At 39.9% G+C, this 21,309-nt stretch overlaps 1 protein-coding gene and 1 pseudogene across 2 annotated transcripts in view; both read left to right on the top strand.

Moving 5' to 3' along the window:
- TPRG1 (tumor protein p63 regulated 1) overlaps positions 1-21,309 on the top strand; it is a 239,080-nt gene that overhangs the window by 14,286 nt on the left and 203,485 nt on the right. The gene's annotated exons all lie outside the window — the stretch shown is intronic.
- On the top strand, positions 8,138-18,821 carry LOC116567349 (annotated as a pseudogene).

The following is a 21,309-nucleotide window of genomic DNA, read 5'->3' as shown; positions in this document are numbered from 1 at the left end:
TTGTCAACCAGTCAACCAGTGGCTTAAAAAATTAAAAATTCTCTCAAAATATGCCTTTTGCTTCATAGTATGCCTATCACAGATTTCCCACCCCCACTTTTTTCCCTATGGATTTACTTCACTCTATTAGCCATTACCTTGCAATAACATGTGGACTTGAAAGCATTGCAACGTCATCGCTTTATAGAAATTCCCATACGTGGGCCCGATTTTCCTACTGAATCATGTTACTCTTCTTGCTTTATTTCAAATGAGGAAGTTCTATTCTTTTGCATTCAAAAAAATCCTACAATCTCAGGGCAGTCCTATAGCACAAACTTAAACGAAGTGAAAAATTACATAAACCACTACAGGTATTACACTGAATTAAATACATAATTTTAAAAAATCCCCGAATTTGTAGACTATCTCTGATTTATACCTCAGGTTACACCATTCCTACATGTGGTATCATTTGGTTTCATTTCTCTATGGACTCAGCCAGGCTTTGATTCATTAGGGAAGCGAAGTTTCTTAGAATACCGTATTCTTATGGTTCACCTCCCCTTCCAATTTCCCTCAACTCCCTTCTCCTCTCCATCTCCCTTTGTCCTCCATGAACCATGAGAGACTATGGACTCTGAAAAACAATCTGAGAGTTTTGAAGGGGCGGGGGGTGGGAGGTTGGGGGAACCAGGTGGTGGGTATTGGAGAGGACACGGATTGCATAGAGCACTGGGTGTGGTGCAAAAACAATGAATACTGTTACACTGAAAATAAATTAAAATAAATAAGAAAAAAAATTAAATGAGATAAAATACATTATTATTTTAATAGATGTTGAAATGTAATTGGAAGAAATACTCCTTATTTTATTTTATAGTTGAAAAAAGTTGAATAAAACAAATGGCTAATTAAAAAACAAAAGAATACCGTATTCTTTTCTCACTTCTTTGGAAAAAATACAATTTCATAGAAACCTAAGGTCTTATGGTAGTAGGAGATTTTTTAAAGCCATTTAGACCACGTGCCTTTGAATTTTCTTTGCAATAAGGCCTCCAAACCCATCTATTCTCTCCTTGAATACTTTGTGTGACAGGCAACTTACCACCTGACCTCTGTACACACCCACAGATAAACCAGGTTGATTCTTTCCCCAACTGAAGGTGGTCTCTCTAGCCCCCAGCAGGTTGCTGGCCTGTGAAACACAGGGCTTCATTTAGGTTTGAACAGTAGCTTCCCTGAGATCCTGGACATCTGGAAAGGGTGCTCTACAGTTGAGTCCAACACGTGATTGCTTTGACTATCTGGTCAGGAGGCAGGTTGACTTCCTTTGGGGCTCGAGGCAGGGGCATGTTGACAATAGCTCTCAGAACAAGTAGGTCCCTGACTAGCTGCTTGCCGGAAAGAGAATGTTTTAAGTGAGCTTAGGTTTCTAAATGTCTCCTTCAAAAGTACCTGATTGCCATTGGGAGGTTTAAAACAGGAGAAAATGGTATATGTGAATTAATTACTCTTTTTTACTGATTTTTTTTTTACCTAATATTTGGCAGCACACTTTTCAAAAATCTTATTTTTTAGAATCTGTTTTTCGTGTGTGTGTGTGTGTGTACGCGTGCGCGCTTCAGAACAGCTGCCCAGAACACTGATAGACCGGCAATGTGTCTTAGTATGATTTTATGCCTATTCTTTTATACTTGTTGGCTCGTACATTATACCTTGCATTCAAAAATCTTTGTTCCTACTTTCTGTAGAACAGTGTAATCTCATAACACAATAACATAATTTTAATAATGTCAGATCAGGTATTTCCATCTTCCTGTAAAGGAAACTGCAATTAAAGTAGCACCTTTAAAATTTCTTATCCAAGAGAGGTGGGGCAATATTTCAAGATATCCATCTGTTCTGTTCTAGCTGTGTTTCCATCTCCCCTCCCTCTCTCTTCACCCCTGTACTTAACTCGACTTGATTGCCTCAGGGGAGGCAGTGAAAGGGCTGAACTCAGAAATAGCCTGCTTGTCTTTCTGACATTTGTCATGGAAAAGCCTAAGCCCTCAGGGGAGCTTTGAGAGTTTTCCTGGAGAAGGTAAAAGGTTGGTATTTAAGGGTATAGACGAAGTATTTTGGCCAGAAGCAAGCAGAGGAGAGAGCAGAGTATTCCTCTGGGCACTGTGTACAAAAGCGCGCGTGGGGGAGGTGGGGGCGGGGGGAGTCAAAAAGAAGTGATGATTCAGAGAGCTCTGTGGTCCAGAGAGAAGAAGAAGGATCCTGCTCCCTACTTCCCATAACCTTGACTAGACCCTAAAGAGCAAATAGCTGCCTCGTGCATGGAAAACCATGTGAAAATTGATACACAGCAGGCTGGTAAGAAAAATTCCCTTTCCCCAAGAGTGATGGAAACACTGGGGAGTTACAGATATAATGGGCTATGCAGCACGGGAAAATGGATGCAGCCATCATGTGGAGCTAGGAATATGAATCCATGGCCACAGCACTCCCACCTTGCTACTGTCTGTGGCATAAGCTTGGGAGAAAGCTCGACATGAGTATGGCATAAGCTTGGGAGAAACCAGGATGGGGAATAAGTCCCAGAAAGAACTGACAATGAGCTTGTCCAGCCACCCAGCGGAGTAGAAACTCAGGAGAGAAACATTACATTGAATTGTGAGTTCATAATACACCTTAGTGTGTGGAGTGAGAGGACAACTTGTTATAAAATCAAGAATTCTTTTTCTCACTTAAAAAAAATTAAGGTAAATTAACATACAGTAAAGCTCATCCTTTCCGTAGACAGTTCTGTGAGTTTTGGCAAACATGGGCTTATAACCACCACGACCACACAACAGAGAACAGTTGTCTCACTCCCCTAGACTCTCTAGGACTCCTTTTTCCCCTCTCCCCTGGCAACCACTGATTTTCTTCACCCTATAGATCTGGCTTTGCAGGATTGTCCTAGAAGTAAGGCACACACTATTGAATTAACTAGTCATTTCCATGGATTTCAGTAGGCATTTGAGTCTAGCTTCTTTCACTTAGAATAATACATTTGAGAACCGTCCTTGGCGTTGCATGTACTGTATGGGTTGCTTTTTATTACTGAATAGTATTAGATATATGTATGTACCATGGTGGTTTCTAGATTTGGGGGACTGCAAATAAAGTTGCTATAAACATTTACATGGCTTTATGTGAACATAGGTCTTCATTTTGCTTGGTAAATACCTGGGAGTAGGATTGCTTCATTGTGTGGTTTACGATCAACTTTATAAGATACTTCCAAACGGACTTCCAAAAGGAGTGTAATGCTTCATTCTCATCAGCAACATGGGAGGAATTTTACTTTGCTCCCCTTTGTATTGTCAGTTTTTTCTTATATGTTTTATTTTAGTAAGCATGTAATGGTATTACATGGTGGTTTTAGTTTGCATGGCTTCCTTGGCATTTTTATATTTTTGGTAAATTATCCATTCAAATATTTTGGCCACTTAAAAATTTTTTTTTAACTTAATTGTTGAATTTTGAGAGTTCTTTATATATTCTGGTTATAAGTCCAGATACATCATTTGGAAACACTTCCTTTCAGTCTGTGGCTATTATGCCTTTATCAGAAGTTTCAAAGTGCAAAAGTTCTTGTATTTGGTAAAGTTCAATATATCAAATTGTCTTTTGTGGCTTATGCTTTATCTAAGAACTCTTTGCATATTTTGAAGGTTATAAAGTGCCCCCCCCTTTTTTCTTCTGGAAGTTTTATAGTTTCTACATTTAGGTCTACGATTCATTTGTGAGTCAAGTTTTGTATAAGATGCAAGGTATGGATCCAGGTTCTTTTTTTGATTTTTGTTCTTTGGGCTTTTTGCAAATGGACACACAATTGTTACAGCTGTTTGTTGAAAAGATTACCCTTTATTGAATTGCCTTTGCACCTTTATTGAACTCCCTTGTCCACATATGGGTCTGTTCTTGGTCTCTATTTGGGTGCACTGATCTATACCTCTAACAACCTTTCTCTAACACCAAACTGTTTTGACAATTACAGCTTTATGGTAAGTCTGGAAATTAGGTAGTATAACCCCTCCAACTTTGCTTTTCCTTTCAAAATTGTTTAATCTTCTCTTGTTTCATCATCTTTCTTTGTAAATTTTAGAATCAGCTTATTAATTTCTGAAAAAAAAATTCTCACTGGGATTTCAACTGGAATTGTATTGAATTTATAGATCGGTTTAGAGGAAAATTAACATTTTAACTTGCTGATAATTTGGAAGATTTATGCATATTTCAATCTTTTTGCTGCTACTGCAAATACTACCTTTTTTGCATTTCAATTTCTAATTATTCGTTGTTGGTATAGAGAAATATGATTGAACATATATATGCTGTGCTCTTGTTAAACTCGTGTCTGAGTTTTAAAAGTTTTTTCTTAGTATTTTTTGAGATTCTTTCGTTAGGCGATCATATTATCTATGAATACACACTCATTTCTTCCTTTCCATTCAGTATGTCTTTTTTTTTTTCCTTCCCTTGACTTGCTGCACTGGCCTGTACTTTTGGTACAATACTAAGTGGAAGTGTTGAGAACAGAGATGCTGGTCTTGGTAGGAAGACATTTAGTGTCTTACTATTAAGTATGATATTAGCTTAATTCTTTAATAGTGCCTTTTATCAGGTTGTGGAAGTTCCCTTTTATTCCTAGTTTACTGAGAGGTCTGTTTTTTTTTTTTAAATCAGGAATGAATCTCAAATTTTGCCTAAAAAATTCCTCTGTAGCCTGTGAGCTACTCTATTATTTTCCTCTTTATTCTGTTGGTATGATATGAATTACTGAGATTTGAATGTTAAACCTGCCTTGCATTCTTGTGATCAACTCAGTCATGATATATCATCCTTTTCATATGCAATGAAATTCCATTTGAAACTACTTTATGGAAATTTTTACATCTATATTCATAAGAGATATTGATGTATAATTTTATTCTTTCCTTTTTTCATTTTCTTTCTCTCTCCCTCTCTCTCTCTCTTGTTTTGTTTTGGTATCAGAGTACTGTTGTTCTCAAAGAATTAGAAGATTTTCCCTCCTACTCTATATTCTGGAAGAATTTTTGAGTAATTGGTATTATTTCTTGCTTAAAAACTGTTTTTCCTGATGAAAAATATCCAGATGTTTGTCTGGATATGTTTAAAAAAATTTTTTCCTTACCTGACAGGCAGCTAAAATACCCCAAACTCTTTATTACATGAGGAAGTTTCTATCCTGATAGTTTTACTGTGGGGTGTTTTGGGAGATAACTAATGGATGCATCTCCACTGGCACCAGCTCTAGGGCAAGTTTCGTTGATTTGTTGATAGGAAATCAATTTGTGGGGCACAGACTTTGTACCAGACACGTAGGTGCTGTGTGTTCAGAATGTCTATTATGCCTCCCCAAATTAAGCAGCAAATACTAGTATTTCTCCAACCTTAGAGGTGAGAAAATAGTACCTTATGAAATCTGGTAATTTTCTTTTTATGTGAATGTGTCCAAATGATAGCACTACACTCTGTTTTTTAAAAAAGGCTCTGGTGTTCTTTTCTGATTTTAAAAATAATTCATGGCTGTTATAGAAAACTTAAATAAAATTTATGGACTATTTTTATTTTTTATAGAGACTCCCAGTCTTATTTCCATATGCAGCAAAATAGTATTTGGAGAATAAAGTGAGAAATGTTTTTATATCCCTATGCTTTCAAGAGCCCTTACCCAACCATACAGGCAATAAAGATAACTTTTCTTGAAAGAAAAAGACAATACTTTGAGAAAGTAAAATGTATGTGTTTTAATTCTAAATCTCTTCTTTAAATAACTAGAGCTCAAGTCTGGAGAATTTAGATCACTGAATTTATTCCATGAATGACACTCAGAATAAGAACTCTCCCACACCACCCAGCTTCCTCCACATAAGAGTTTGATGAGGAAGAAGAGGACTAGTGATGCCAGTGGTAGAATTAGGCTTGGCTTCTGTCACTGGGAAGGAGCTCAGCATACCACTTTTTACTTTGTAGAAACCCTAATTCCTAGTATTTGGCCCAGAAGGGTGGGTGATAGAAACTCTAAATAGATTAAGGGTACAGGAGAGCCCAGTGAATTGTTCACTGGATTCCTCAGATGTAACCTCAAGGGGCTGCAATTCTCATAGAAAAAATCTCAACTACAATAGAACGATTGAGCTAAACCACAGCTGTGGTTTCCCCTTATATCTAAGGGGAAATATAAGCAGAACTGTACTCCTACCTAAGTTCTCTTTGTACATAAAGTCAGAATTTCTGTTTTTGTAGAAGTAAAGAAAGAGACCACTCATCTTTGCTTCATGTCTCCTACTCTTAGACTTGATTGTAGGACACACATGTACTCTGCTTGGTGGGAACTTGTGGTGGTCCTGCCCAGCTCTGTTTGAGATAGGATGCGTGCATTCAGCTTGGGAGTAGAGCTTGAAACCGAGGAGGAAGAAAAGCGATTTCTGTAGTAAAACCACTGTTTTGATCGTTGATAATTCTTGAGTCATTTTCAAGTAGATTGGATCTTGAGAGGAGAGTGGAGTGTTACTTATTACACTTCCACTGCCGACTCCAACATATTAATTGGTACATAGGCTAGGAATCTTGAGAAATAGTCCCAGGGGCTAATATTTGGAGGCTGAGCTGCAGGAGAAATTGACACTTACACAGTAGCTAAGGCAAGAAGTGTGTAGGCTTTAATCCTTTGGTAAGCCAAATTCTCTTGGATCTTGACTTAGGTGATCGGCAGTGGCTCATATTTTGATTATAGAGCTGGAGTTCCACTAGTGTGGATCTCCATAGCTTACCTTGGCATAGATTTGTCCAACGCAATTGTGCTTCATTATACAAGCCTTCAAAATATTAGTGGCTGACCATTGGATCCCTGCATTTTTAGTGCGAATGTACCATGAGGCAGCACATGAAAAATAGTATGACAGCCCCCCTCCAAAAAAAAAAAACCAAAAAATGGAATTAATATATGATCCAACAATTCTATGTATATACCCTTAAGAATTGAAAGCAGGGTCTCAAAGAGAACACCCAAGTTCATAGCAGCATTACTTACAATAACCAAAGGATAGAAGCAACCCAAGTACCCACTGAAAGGTAAATGAATAAACAATATACAGGCAGTGGAATATTATTCAACCCTAAAAAGGAAATTTGGATGCATGCTGCAACGTATTTGAACCTTGAGGACATTATGCTAAGTGAAATAACCCTGTCATAAAAAGTCAAATACTGTACAAAATCCATTTATGTGAGCTATCGAGAGCAGTCAAATTCATAGAGACTGTGAGTAGAATGGTGGTTGCCAGGGGCTGAGGGGAGGGGAAAGGAAGAGCTGTTGTTTAATGAGGAGAGAATTTCAGTTTTGCAAGGTGAGAAGAGTTCTGGAGATCAGATGCACCACAGTGTGAATGTACTTAACACTACTGAACTGTACACTTAAAATTGGTTAGGATGGTAAATTTTATGTTATACATATTTTAACACAATCTAAAATAAAAATAATAAAAAACTCTAAAAATATTCTTCTCAAAGAGAAGTTAGACTTGGCTGTATCCCCTTTCCCTGTCATATCAGTTTGCCTGTCCTCTGAGATCTCAAACTTTCCCTTAAAGAACACTCTTATCTCCTATTCAAACCATTTTGCTTCCTTTACCTGAGGCAAAGTTTAATACAAATACTTCATTGGAAGGTACAATCTCAGGTGGGAAAGGTGAGAGAAAAGATGGTAGGGAGGAAAAGACGTAAACAAATATAAGGTGGTAAGTTACTGAGTGGGTCACCTCTTCATAAAAAAATCATCAGTGGTTGTTCAGTCACTTGGGTCTCTCTGGAAGGAGGTGGGGAGAGGAATTTATGTCTTAGCTCCTCACTACCACCTGTCACTCAGTAGTCAAATTTCTTCCCATAGAGAGACACTCATGTACTCATTAGGTGACACAACCTGACCCCTTTAAAGGGATAGTCCCTAGGGAAGCCAGGTTCCGTGTCCTGTGGGTTAGGACTGCAGCCAAGTTCCAAAGTGGTAGAAGGAACAACCACCTTTGTGGGTCAGGTCAGATCCCAGTCCCATGGCCTGGCTTCTGGAGATTCTCTTTTTGTGGCCACAGCAAGCGCAATGGAGGCCATGCTAGCAGATCAGGAGGTGCTGGGGATGGCAGTAGCAGTAGAGCTCTCCATGAGTAAGTGGTCAAGTATCTGGGAAGCCCCTGAGAACCTATGAGAGCCAAGAGGGCATATTAACTGTACCTAACACAGGAGCATACTAACAGAAAATACAGTAAGTCAATAAGAGATGGTGTCCAGGCTTAGCCTAAGTGTTGATCTGGTGGAGGAACGTATTCAGAAAGAGACCATCCAATGCTGGGAGTTATGGACAGACCAGATATGGTCGAAAATAAATGTAATTGGAAAACTTAGAACTCATGACCTTATGACTTTCGCAGTGGAGGGGTCCCTTGATTAGTAATGATAAGTAACACTAGCTGCCTTATAAACCCTTCAATATCCGTGTTTGCCAGAGGCAATGGGAAGAACCACTACCTGAAGCAAACCTGCTTAAAACAGGGTGCGGAGGTGACGTTGCTCTTACCCAGCACTGAAGAACCAGGAACACAGGTTGAAAGTAAAACTGAATATTGTTGGGTTTCAGAGGGTGGATGGGAGAAAAGCAAACAATGACCTGATGACGGGGGCTGCTATCACTGAAAATTTTTAAACTTTGGGGATTGAGGGGGAATCCAAGGAAATCACTCTCTGAAGAAAAAAAAAGTTGAGAATATGCACAAATGAGTTCTCCCTACCTACAATTAGGGTATATATCCTTATTTTTAATATAATCATAAGATATTTTATTCTAAGTTTCAGCTTTAAGATGTAGACCCTGGACAAAGAGATTGGTAAGGCTAATAAGGTGTAGATATTATTTTTTTTCCCTCTTAATTCACTTTTAGTCAGATATCCTGGTTTTCTGCTTGGGTCTTGGGAATAGCTATGTGTGTCTTAATGTTGTAGTCCTTGAGTGAGACCCAGGTATGTCATTTTGACTGGGATCTTGGTTCTAAGGGCTGGGGATGTGTGTGTGTGTGTGTGTGTTTTGTTTATATTTTGAGTGTGTGGAACAGGTATTGTGATAGCATTTGTATATATTCACTTCCTGCTGTTTTTTTAACTAGTGGGACATGAGAAAGGCTTTATTGGATTAATTGAATTTGGAAGGCCCTTTAAGGAATTACTCTTGTTCTATTAGTAGAGAGCTCAGGCTGGGGTGATATGGGAGCCCATGTTCTGCTCACAGTTCTGAGCCAACTGATGCTTTGGCTGAAATGAAAAAGAAATAGGAAAGATTTTGTTTCTTGGAACAAAATGTACAATAGCTAGGGATGTTAATTTGGGAACCTCAGTTTCTCTTTGAGAATCTGGTAATGGGACGAAGTTCTTATTGCTCAAATCTGAGACATTTTAATATTGTTTTTAGTTTTTCAGGGTTTTTTTTTTTTGGATAATCTATGACATTTGATGTCATTATCTATAGATTGGTAATGTGAATGGGAATAACTGAAGAACAAGAGGACATTTGGTCTAGATTATAGTTTGAATTACTCTTCTTACCCATCTGAGCATTTTATAGACAAAAACGAAATTGCTTGATCTCAGGAAGATATACAGAGAAACAGGTTGGTTGACATGGGGGGGAGTTATCACATGAAGATGGGAGGCTGTTCTCCTCCTCCAAGGAGAGTAGCTAATCTGCCTTCAGGTAGCATGTAATAGAGATTTTAAAAAAATGGTTAAAAATCTTTCTCACATTACAAGTTTGATCATAAACCATATCCAGTTTGAGTTATATACCACCTTTTGATTTAGGCAGAACAATGGTAGCTACATTTTACTTCTAAAAAAAGAAAACTAAGACATAGGGAATAAGGATTTTCCAGAAGACCTGTATCTGCTTTATGCCCTACAAATTATTTGTTATTGATATTTCTATATTAGACTATCAGATGGGAGATGGACTAGGAACAGAGACCTTACAATGGGATTGGAATCAACATGGATGTACAGGGAAAATGTTCAGATATAAAATTCTATATGGCGTATCTATTTTTAACTCAGCATGCATTTATAGGATGCAATATCTACAATTCATATTCTGGAGTCCTACTACACATAGGGCATTGAACTAAGTATTGAGAAATATACTGAGACAGAGACCATTCCTTGTCTTTTAGAGTTCACCATCTAGTTAAAGCTGTAAGACAAAGACGTGATGACAAAAAGTCACGTGTGTTCATTGCCATAAGAAAGGTGTAAAGAATTATAGGTCTTCTGATTATGGAGCATGAAAACTCCTAATCTGAGGTGACCAGAGCAAGTTTTATGATAGTTAATCCTTCTGAAACTTTCTTATTCCCATCCACGTGGGCTTCAACTATGGTCACCAACTACCAAAATTGTTTGGCCTCCGGAAAATTATTCCAAGATTTATTTAGTTGCTAGTTAGAATTATGCAAGCATATGCTCAGTCATTCACTCAACAAACTTAGTTTTGAAGATCTAAATGGCTTTAGAATATGGAGACACAGCCAACATCGTCATTACCACAACGACACAGTCCGTCTGCATCAAAGAGCTCATTGAGAAAAACAAAACACCCCTCCCTCCAAAAAAATCAATGTTATTAGCCCAGAGTTTGGCAAGAGCTGTGAGAAAGATAAGAACAGTGTACTCTGCATTCACATAATATGGACACCCAGGCTGATTTGGGAGGCCAGGAAAGTCTTTTAAAGAAAAGTGATATCTAGGTTTAGGCCTGAAAGATAAATGAGCGTTAGTTGATAAATGTGCCTGGAGAGGATGGAGTGTTAGGAAGGTTCAAGGGATCTTGTCTAAATTACAGAAGAAAAGGCAAACCTGGTCAACCTTGCTGCTGTGGGTTGAGTGATTTCAGGGTTTTGAAAATTTTCTGAATTTTCCCCCATCACACATATCCCCATCAGAGCCCAGGTCTTATTGGAATCTTTGCAGTTTCAAATGATTGTGGCAAGAGTAGGGAAACCTGTGAATACTGACACATTTATTCTATAATAGAAAAGGAAGACCCCTGTAGAAATGCTAAAGGTAAATTATTAGACTGTACAGTACAGTATGAGCAAAAGTATTTTATCCCAGAATGAGGTAGGTGACAGTAAAGACACAGATCTATAGATTTTTATTGTCCTAGAGGATGAAGTCACAGAATTGCAGGAAGACTTCAATTATGAGTCTATTCTGTCAGTTAGGTGGAGAACCCTGAGAATGTGTGGATCTAGTGCTTAAAAAATCTCTTTACATAGGAGAGATAATCTAATTTAGATATCAGCCCTCATGGCAAAGATAACACTCTGAGTTTACCACACAATTTTCTCTTCCTGGGTTTGCTGAGACTACACTTCTTAACCTCTTTGAGGTTAGATTAGGACTGAGTTTTATTGGCCTGAGTCTTGGCCAGCGGAATGTGAGCAAAAGAGATATAAACCACCTCTAAGCTTGACCTTTAAAAATAGCTCCTATATTCTATTTCCCTTTCTCTTCTTATGTTGAATCTGGAAGACAATATACTTACTGTAGATAAAAGGTAGAAGCAGCTTGAATCATTGAATGAGGGCTTAGAAGAACTACCAAGTACAGCCAACCTCCATCAAGCTACAACATGAGCAAAAAGTGAATGTTTGTTGTGTTAAACCATTGATATGTCGATAATTTTTTTTATTGAAGCAGAGCTTTGTCTATTCTGATGAATGTACTCCTCCTTGTAGATGTTTTCCCATGCCTGCCTTTTTATTTCATGAGGGTCATTTATGACACTAAGGTTTGGTAACTTGTTTGGCATAGGAAATTAGAAAGCAGGAATCAAGGAAGCTGTTGTTTTTTTGGTTTGTATAGGGAAAGTTGTGAACTGAGATGGAATTTTTCAAGATAGGCCAAATGACAAAGAGTAGGTTTGAGGATAAAAGTATGAAATTAATTTTGGACGTGTTAGATTAGAAGGATTTTTTTACTTTATAATATGGATGATCTCATAAATCTTCTTGAGGGCAGGTATTGTGGTCTTACATGTTTAATTCCCTGTAGTATCTAGTATCTATATACCATTTATATTGGTTGATGGGCTCCCTGGATCAGCTGAATTCTGGAGGAAATTTTCTGACTCCTTGAATCAATGAATTCCTCTGAGAGCTGTGCATATATGTATTCTCTTTGTGACTGGAATTGTCTTGAGTTGTCTACACACTCAAGGAAGTCACGTGTTTAAATCACAATAACATATTTATGCTGCTTTACTTCTTGGCTTCCCCTTCTCCCCAAATCTCCATTTTCTTGAACAGTTTTAAGCAGCATGCTGTCGCTCTTTGTAAAGATATTTCTCATTAGGTAGATTGTAAAAGCCAACACCAAATGTCAAATCCAAGTTTGTTGCACAAGCGATTTGGAAGGTCAGAATGATCTCCACAAAATGCATACCAGCAGCTAACTCAATTTTTGATTTCCCCAAATGACTTTTCTTGTGAAATCTGGTTTTCACATCTTCCCATGCTTTTCCCTAATGGCCTGCTTTTATATTAGAAAAACAACCAAGAGGAAGTATTTTAGAAATGTTATTGTTTTTATTTTTCTTTGAACTCTCTTAGATTATGCCTTTGTGTTTTTTCCTAGAAGACTGTTTTGCATACAGTAGGTACTACCTAAGTATTTGTTGATGGTTTAAAGATACTGGTTTGAGCTGGAAGGAAATGTAGGGATCATCTAGTCCAATCCTGTCCCTTTACAGATGAGAAATTAAAAGCCTGAAGAACTGAAATGTTTTGGCCAAGGTCACACAGCTGATCAAGTGCAGACCTGCTGCTATTACTAATGATGCTACTCCTTTAATTATGTGCATAACTCAACAGTTTTCACAAAGCCATCATTTATCTCATCTGTGAGGTAGGAAACACAGGCATAATCAACACTTTCGGTTTTTTAACAAAGAAGGAAATTGAGGCTCAGGAAAACCGTGTCAAACAGTTGAACTATCTTACTCGTTTATTCCACAAATTTTGATTGAGCCCCTGTTATGGGCCCGCTCTGCTCTGGCTTTGTTCTAAATATAAACAAAACAGAGTTTCTGCCCTCTTTTTATCAGGGAGGAAAAAAGAAGAAAACCCCATAATAAATAATAGCTGGACCGAGCGACCTGGCCTCCCGACTCCAATCCGGTAGTGATTTTTCTCTCCATCCTTGTTAATGAATTAAAACCAATGAAATTTCTGATTGATTGATTGATTGATTCTCTCATACTAAGGGAAGGTAACCCCGTTAAAGGATTTCTCCTGTGAAGAATGCAAAGCATTTTAGGTGCAGCAATAATAGGAGGGCTTCAGAGAGTTATATAATTTTATGTGCTCAAGAGAATATGGGGAAATAGCAGTCCATGTTCTCATTCTCTCCAGTTTTGAGATTTATGATTGGTCTGTTACAATAATAATAACAACTGAATATTGGCACAAGAAATATATTTGATTCAGTGGGTAACAGTTGACAGCCTTAACTTGTGAAATGTAGCAAAGTTCTTGCAGGAAGCTGCTGCAGAATATGTAATACACAAGAAGGTATTCAGGGAACAGGGAAATAAAATCAAAGGAACCTGCTACCCAATCTGTTTCATTAAATATGAAAATTAAAATGCCTTAACAAAATGCTTTCTCTTCCTCTCTCCACCCAACAAACAAAAGCTTTGGTAGGCAGCCTGAAATTGCTCATCAAGGAAAAAGACCAGACTGATTCTAAACGGTTTCTTTTGAATGAAGCAATTAATGCTAAAAGGAACATGTTGTCTCCTCAGCATTTGTAAGGTAAAACATTCATTGTACTTCCTGGCACTCTCTCAAGCCTCTAGAGCCAGTAGAGAAGTGGTTTGCTGCTTGTGCTCTTGACCTCTGGTAATCAGAAGGATTTGGCTGATTAACTTGACAGCAGTGATTCTTCTTGGGACTAGGAATGTGTCTGAGAACTATATTCCTGGATTCGTCTTTCTCAGACCCTGACTTGCTCGCTTTTGCAGGTCCATCAAGGCTGGCATCCCCTCCATTTACAAAATAGAGATGGTACCTTATGATTGTTAGGTTCTGAAATGCAGGAGAGTAATGCAACAGCGTATTATCTTAATTGCATTTGTTCTCGTGAATCAGCTTTTTCAAGAACACTATCTTCTTAAAGACTTCATTTGCTCACTCACTAACTCATGCATTTATTCAGAACACATTAATTAATGAGGTCTGTGTATCTGAGACAGTAGGGAATGTTCTGGAGTAGGGGCACAGATTAAGACATTGTGGCCATCCTCAGGGAATGCTCAGTTTCATGTAGAAGGCAGGCAGAGATTCTATATGACAGTGAAACATGGTGGCTTAGTGGAAGGAGCAGGTGCAAGGCATGCTGGGATTATGAAGGGGTGGTGGGAGCTCTCTCTGCGCAGTGAGGACTCTGGACTGGGCTGGAGACGTCAATGGCAGGGAGGACTTGGATTTTCTTTTGTGCAAACCCTGCCATCTGCTCCCCTCAAGTGGAGACGTCCTCTTTTATTTGTTTCATACGTACATGTTTCTTAGAAGAGATTTTTAGAACAAAGTGCTTTATTTAAAAAATACAGATGATCCATCTGAATGGTCTCTGTTAATTCACTTAATGCTCCCTTAAATAATCCTGATAGCAGGAGAAAATGTCCTCCCCATTTTACATAGGAGGAAAATATTTATCTTAAATAAACATTTGTTGTTTCACAGTCAGTGCCAAAAATAATGGTCCTTATTTCTTCCTTCATGAAACCAATCTACTGAAGTATTTTCACATTCCGTTTGGGAAGGTCAGTCATTGGCAGGAAGCAAGACAAATATTTGTGGACTGGCTGAATGATGACAGAGATTAGACCCATCTTTGTATAAAATACCCGTTTTAAAGAAATTGTAACATTTTATTTGTTAGCCTGAAAGTGAAATACACTTTCAACCAAAGCGATAATAGATCTCTGAGTGAGATCCTAAGTGATTCGCTTTAATTCAGGTTAGTAGGAGGTGATCTTTTAGGTACTTGCCCATGCTTAATTTTACTTACACTTTTTGTTTTCCAATCTTGGATGGTAAAAGTAGATTTTATTCATTTAATTAATTTTGATATGATGTCAGGAAGCTTGCTTATACTCAACAAGAGGCATTATATTTTTTCAACATTTGCATTATGATAATGTGACATAAAAGGGGGGAAAACCTGTATTCCTGAGTCAGAGACGGAGGTTCAAGTTTTTGTTCTGCTACAAGCCAGCTGTGTAACTGTGGGCACATTTCTTTCCTCTCCTGGTTTCAGCTTTCTCAAGTATGAAATGGGCTACTAATCCCAGGTGACCTCCCATCATTGTTGAGGATCAAACGTAATGATCTAATTAAAAGTGTACTCTGAACTATAAAGTACTGTATGAGTGAAGGTGCTTATTATTCATTGAGCCCTGGGCCTCTCAGACCATATGATCTTTTTCCAGGGTTGTTTGTTTACAGTCGATTAGCTATAGCTTTCATGTAAAGTTTCTCTCCCACTTAATCCTTCTTTGGATTCCCTATTCATGTGTCTTTTTTAAAAAAAATTATTTATTTTTTTCAGCATAACAGTATTCATTGTTTTTGTACCACACTCAGTGCTCCATGCAATCCGTGCCCTCTCATACCCACCACCTGGTTCCCCCAACCTCCCACCCCCCGCCCCTTCAAAACTCTCAGATTGTTTTTCAGAGTCTATAGTCTCTCATGGTTCACCTTCCCTTCCAATTTCCCTCAACTCCCTTCTCCTCTCCATCTCCCCTTGTCTTCCATGCTACTTGATATGCTCCACAAAGAAGTGAAACCATATATGAAAATTGACTCTCTCTGCTTGACTTACTTCACTCAGCATAATCTCTTCCAGTCCCATCCATGTTGCTACAAAAGTTGGGTATTCATCCTTTCTGATGGAGGCATAATACTCCATAGTGTATATGGACCACATCTTCCTTATCCATTCGTCCGTTGAAGGGCATCTTGGTTCTTTCCACAGTTTGGCAACCGTGGCCATTGGTGCTATAAACATTGGGGTACAGATGGCCCTTCTTTTCACAACATCTGTATCTTTGGGATAGATATTCAGTAGTGCAATTGCAGGGTCATAGGGAAGTTCTATTTTTAATTTCTTGAGGAATCTCCACACTGTTCTCCAAAGAGGCTGCACCAACTTGCATTCCCACCAACAGTGTAGGAGGGTTCCCCTTTCTCCACACCCTCTCCAACACATGTTGTTTCCTGTCTTGTTAATTTTGGCCATTCTAACTGGTGTAAGGTGGTATCTCAATGTGGTTTTAGTTTGAATCTCCCTGATGGCTAGTGATGATGAACATTTTTTCATGTGTCTGATAGCCATTTGTATGTCTTCATTGGAGAAGTGTCTGTTCATATCTTCTGCTATTTTTTTTTTTATATGATTGTCTGTTTTGTGTGTGTTGAGTTTGAGGAGTTCTTTATAAATCCTGGATATCAACCTTTTGTCTGTACTGTCCTTTGCAAATACCTTCTCCCATTCTGTGGGTTGCCTCTTTGTTTTGTTGACTGTTTCCTTTGTGTCTTCTTAATCACACGGCTCAAATGAGGCAGTACCTTCTAGTCCTACTTGAGGATTCTGGGGGCTTGAGGGTCTCACATTTCAGGGAAGACCATCCAAACTCCCCCTCCCCCCCTTTGCCAAATTCCTTATGTCAGACTCCTTTTTTTTCCTTTCTCCCCCTAGTTAGAGATTTCATTGCCTGCTCAGAAAATGGAGCTTCTGGCTTTTTAGTTCATTCTGTTAGATTTTTGTTTGATATATTAAAAAAAAAGTCTTTAACACTCAGCAAAGTGCTTCTGCAAGCGCACTACTCTGATGGCAGTCCATCTTTCTCGTCTCCGATCAAATTCACTTCTTTGACCATGACCAATTGCAAGGTGGATTTCTCCCCATCAACACTGCATGTGCTGCTGTGCCTGGAACAGAGCTCGGCTCCTTCCCTGAGTTCGCAGCATCCTTACAGATAATAAAAATTCTGGAAGCAGGACTTCGCTAGCAGTTTTGGTTTGGGGATGATGCGTGAGACGGAGAGAAGTCCATTTCGAGTTATGAGGTGCTGACACCAGGAAAACTCCTTGTTCCAGATAAAATATGTCAATTTGACTCAGAAGACACAGGAAGGGGGTAGAGCTATCCTCTTGTAAGATGGCATGACCTTCTTCTAGTATGTGTGTATATATATATATATATATGTATAATATACATATATATATATAGAATGGCATATATACATATATACATATATGTATATATGTATATAATATACCATTCTGCTTTCAGAAAGAACTTGAAGGTTATGATTCTTTCAGTGAGGGACACTGGTCATGGAAGCAGACAATGGCTGACTTCCAGCTTCACCACTTACCAGCTGTATGATAATGGGACAAGTTTGCATTGATTTATAAATACCTGCCTCCTCGCTCCCTGGTATGTTCTGTGGATTAAGTGACAATGCCTGTGTGTGATGCTTTCTGATTTTTAAAGCAGTTGCAAATGAGTGGCCAGTAGGTCATTAAAAAAAAAAAACAACACATGTTTTGGGGGCTTTGGTCTGTGTCTGAATCACACTCCAATTATTTGCTAGCTCTGTGACCTTGGACAGTTTGCTTAAACTTACTGAGCATAGGTCTCTTCAGCTTTCAGATGAGATGACTGTACCAGACACCGGGCAGAGCGGGCAGGGGTTTCTGTGCAGTGTGGAGGTCCTCGGCGTGAGCTGCCTCCAGCCAGCTTCTCCACCTGCAGTGTGTGCCCTGCCTGCTCCAGCCCTGCTTTCCGCCCTCACCTGCCCTGCTGGTGCCAGTCCCCTCTGCGGCTTCAGCTACTCATACACCCTGAGTCGCTGCAGATCTGAGCTGCACGGAGACTGGAGCAACCGGGAAGGGCTGCCTCGCACCCGAGTAGCTGCCAGACTGCTTGAAAGTTTGCCATGGGGTGGTTATTCCAGCAGGAGCCCCGAGGAAACCATGCATAACAGGGGTGACCTGTCCAACACTAGTGCCCCAATTGTGGCCACCCTGGCTACCTTCTGCCCCTGGCATTGCCCTGAGGCATGAGTGGCATCCTTTCAAATCTGGTTAACTCCATCATCCCAATGGCAACAGAAGCTTTCAAGAAACACGGAGCACACACCCCCATAAAATCTTTGGAGTGACAACCTTGGACATTGCCAGAGCCAAGACTTTTATTATAGAACTGAGGGGTTTGGCTCCTGCTTGCATCAATGTTCCTGTTACTGGTGGCCATGCTGGGAAGACCGTCATTCTCCGATCTCCCCAAGAACTCTCAAGGTGGACGTTCCTCCAGAACCAGTTGACAGCTGTTACTGGGAAGATTCAGGAAGCCCACATAGAAGAGGTGAAGGTCTAAGCCAGAGCAGGCTCTGCTGCCCTGTCCGTGGCTATGTGGGAGCCGAGTTTGTCTTCTCCCTTGTGGAGGCAATGAACAGGAAGGAAGGAGTTGTTCAGTGTTTCTTCATTAAGTCCCAAGAAACAGACGGGGCCTATTTCTCTACACCATTATTCCTGGGGGCAAAGGGCATCCAGAAGAATCCAGGCATCCATAAGATCTCCCCTTCCAAAGAGAAGATGATAGCAGAAGCCATCCCTGAGCTGAAGGCCTCCATCAAGAACTGAGAGGAGTTCATGAAGAAGATGAAATGAGAGAGCAGCCAGTCTGTGGTCTGTTTCCCTAACTTATAAAGACACTTTTATAGGAGACTGGAAAGCCATCTCCTGTTGCTTTGTGTTTCTTTGCATTAACCACGGGTGTCTTGTTAGGGTCGCCTTCCTTTCCAAATCATGGATCCATCTGTGGGTACATCAAGAAAAGCAAACTTTTATTTTCTTTAAAAAAAAAAATGGGAATGACAATACCAAAGTTGTAGGGACATCAGGAAGGAGTAAATGATGCACATGAGTTGCTTGGCTGGGTACGTGGTGTGTGGTATGAGCGGTCTGCATGGTTGCTGGTTTTATCTTTCTTGCTTTCTACCGAACACTGAGAGGAGAGAACAGCTTTTATTCACATTCTTTCCATTGTGAAATGGTTGGTAACCACTGGCCCAGAAAGATGAATTGTGTTACTCTACTTAAATCCAGCAGGAATATCTTCTAAAGCAAAGCATACACTTGGAGATTGTGACTACTGTTAGTTAGAATAAAATTGCTTCTACCCTTTGAAGCAGCAAGCGTCCTTCCTGAAGTAAGAGGGAGACACCCTAAGATTTCATGCTTTTGATTCATGGAAACCCCATTATTCTCATTCAGGTGTCCCTTGAGCCTGGGGCATGTCCTACAGAAGATCTTTTCTTTTAATATTTCTGATCTACCTATGAGGTAGGGAGAAGGGAACATAGGAGTCTCAACTGAAAGGGAAAATGAGGATATCCATGGGAAGTCCTCCTCCAAAGCCAGGAAGGCACTGGCAACAGTAGACCATGACTCAGATGGCCTCTCCATCAGAAACCAGAGTCCCAGAGGGCAGAATGCCGGAACCGGAAGGATCTCCGAAATCATCTGGGTGATTATGCATGGGTATAAGCAGAAGCTATTTGCCACTGGTAAAATTGTAGCTGTGACAGTATGTGCTGTTACCCATATGCCAAGTGAGTGGGGGATCTGGTCTAGGACTTGGGCCTCTTCCCATCTGATTTAAAAAGTGTCACCTTTGCTTTGGAGGCACTGGAGGAAATCTTGACATGAACATGATACAATCTTTACCCTCAAAGCCAAAAAGGAGATAGAATGCAGATACATGTGCCTTGACCCCAGGTGAAGGTCTTAGGCTTTTCTCAAAGTAATGTGGAGGGAAAGAAAAACAAACCTTATGCCTGGTTTGGAGAATCAGGGGTACAAATTTCCAGAAGAGATGGTCTTCGAGCAGAACCTCGATGACCAGCTGCTATGCCAAAGAAAGATGTGGATACAATGATTGGCCCTAATGCAAAAAGGTGATCATTTCTGGGTGAGCTAGAGAGAGTCTAAATTATTTTTCTTCCCTCAGCCTCAGTTTTTCATCAGGAAATGGGCACAGGCATACTTCTCCTATGTGGTCCGCCAACGTACAGGAAAGCATTGTGCCCAAAAGCTCCCTCATTTCTCTCCTTCCCTCCCCACAGATCCCAAGAGCTGGTGCATCATCTGCGCTCTCGGTAGCTCTGATATTTTTCCTTTGGCTTACCAAATTATATAACACTTCGATCACTGGGCTGCTCTAAGGGGTGGGTAGTAAAAATACCCTAAAAATTTAAAAACAAATTTTGCACAGTGACAAGTCAGAGAGAAAATTCCTCTGAGTCGCACATTCCCTGTGACCTCACTTTACCAGAGTCAAACTCCTATTAGTGACTAACCTTTGTGTCCCCTCCTGGAGCACAGGCTGAGGCTGTGGCGCTGGGGTGAGATCTTTATGCCAGAGGGTCCTCAGAGCAGAGAGCATCAGCACTGTGTAAAAAGAGGCTCGAGGAAGGAAGAAGTGTCTTAAAGAAAGGGACTGACAATTAGAAGTTAGGTAGAAGTAGGATTGCCAGATTTAATAAATAAAAATATAGGATACCCCATTGGTTTCAATGTTGACAGTCAAAATATGATTTTTTAAGGTAAATATGTTTCACTTATTACATGGGATATATTTAGACTAGAGAAATTATTTATCTTAGATCCAAATTTAGTGGGGCATCCTGTATTTTATCTGGTAACCCTAAGTGTTTGGGGCAGGAAATAGTAATGGAGCTAAATAATAATAAAAATAATGTATTTTTGGGAGGAGTCAAGATGGCGGAGAAGTAGCAGGCTGAGACTGCTTCAGCTAGCCGGAGATCAGCTAGATAGCTTATCTAAAGATTGCAAACACCTGAAAATCCATCGGCAGATCGAAGAGAAGAAGAACAGCAATTCTGGAAACAGAAAAACAACCACTTTCTGAAAGGTAGGACCGGCGGAGAAGTGAATCCAAAGCGACGGGAAGATAGACCCCGGGGGGAGGGGCCGGCTCCCGGCAAGCGGCGGAGCAACGGCGCACAAAATCAGGACTTTTAAAAGTCTGTTCCGCTGAGGGACATCGCTCCAGAGGCTAAACCGGGGCGAAGCCCACGCGGGTTCAGCGTGGCCTCAGGTCCCGCAGGGTCACAGAAGGATCAGGGGTGTCTGA

The sequence above is a fragment of the Mustela erminea genome, chromosome 1 (genome assembly GCF_009829155.1).
Source record: "Mustela erminea isolate mMusErm1 chromosome 1, mMusErm1.Pri, whole genome shotgun sequence".
Classification (NCBI taxonomy): Eukaryota; Metazoa; Chordata; class Mammalia; order Carnivora; family Mustelidae; genus Mustela; species Mustela erminea.
This window is presented reverse-complemented; position numbering and strand designations above follow the sequence as displayed.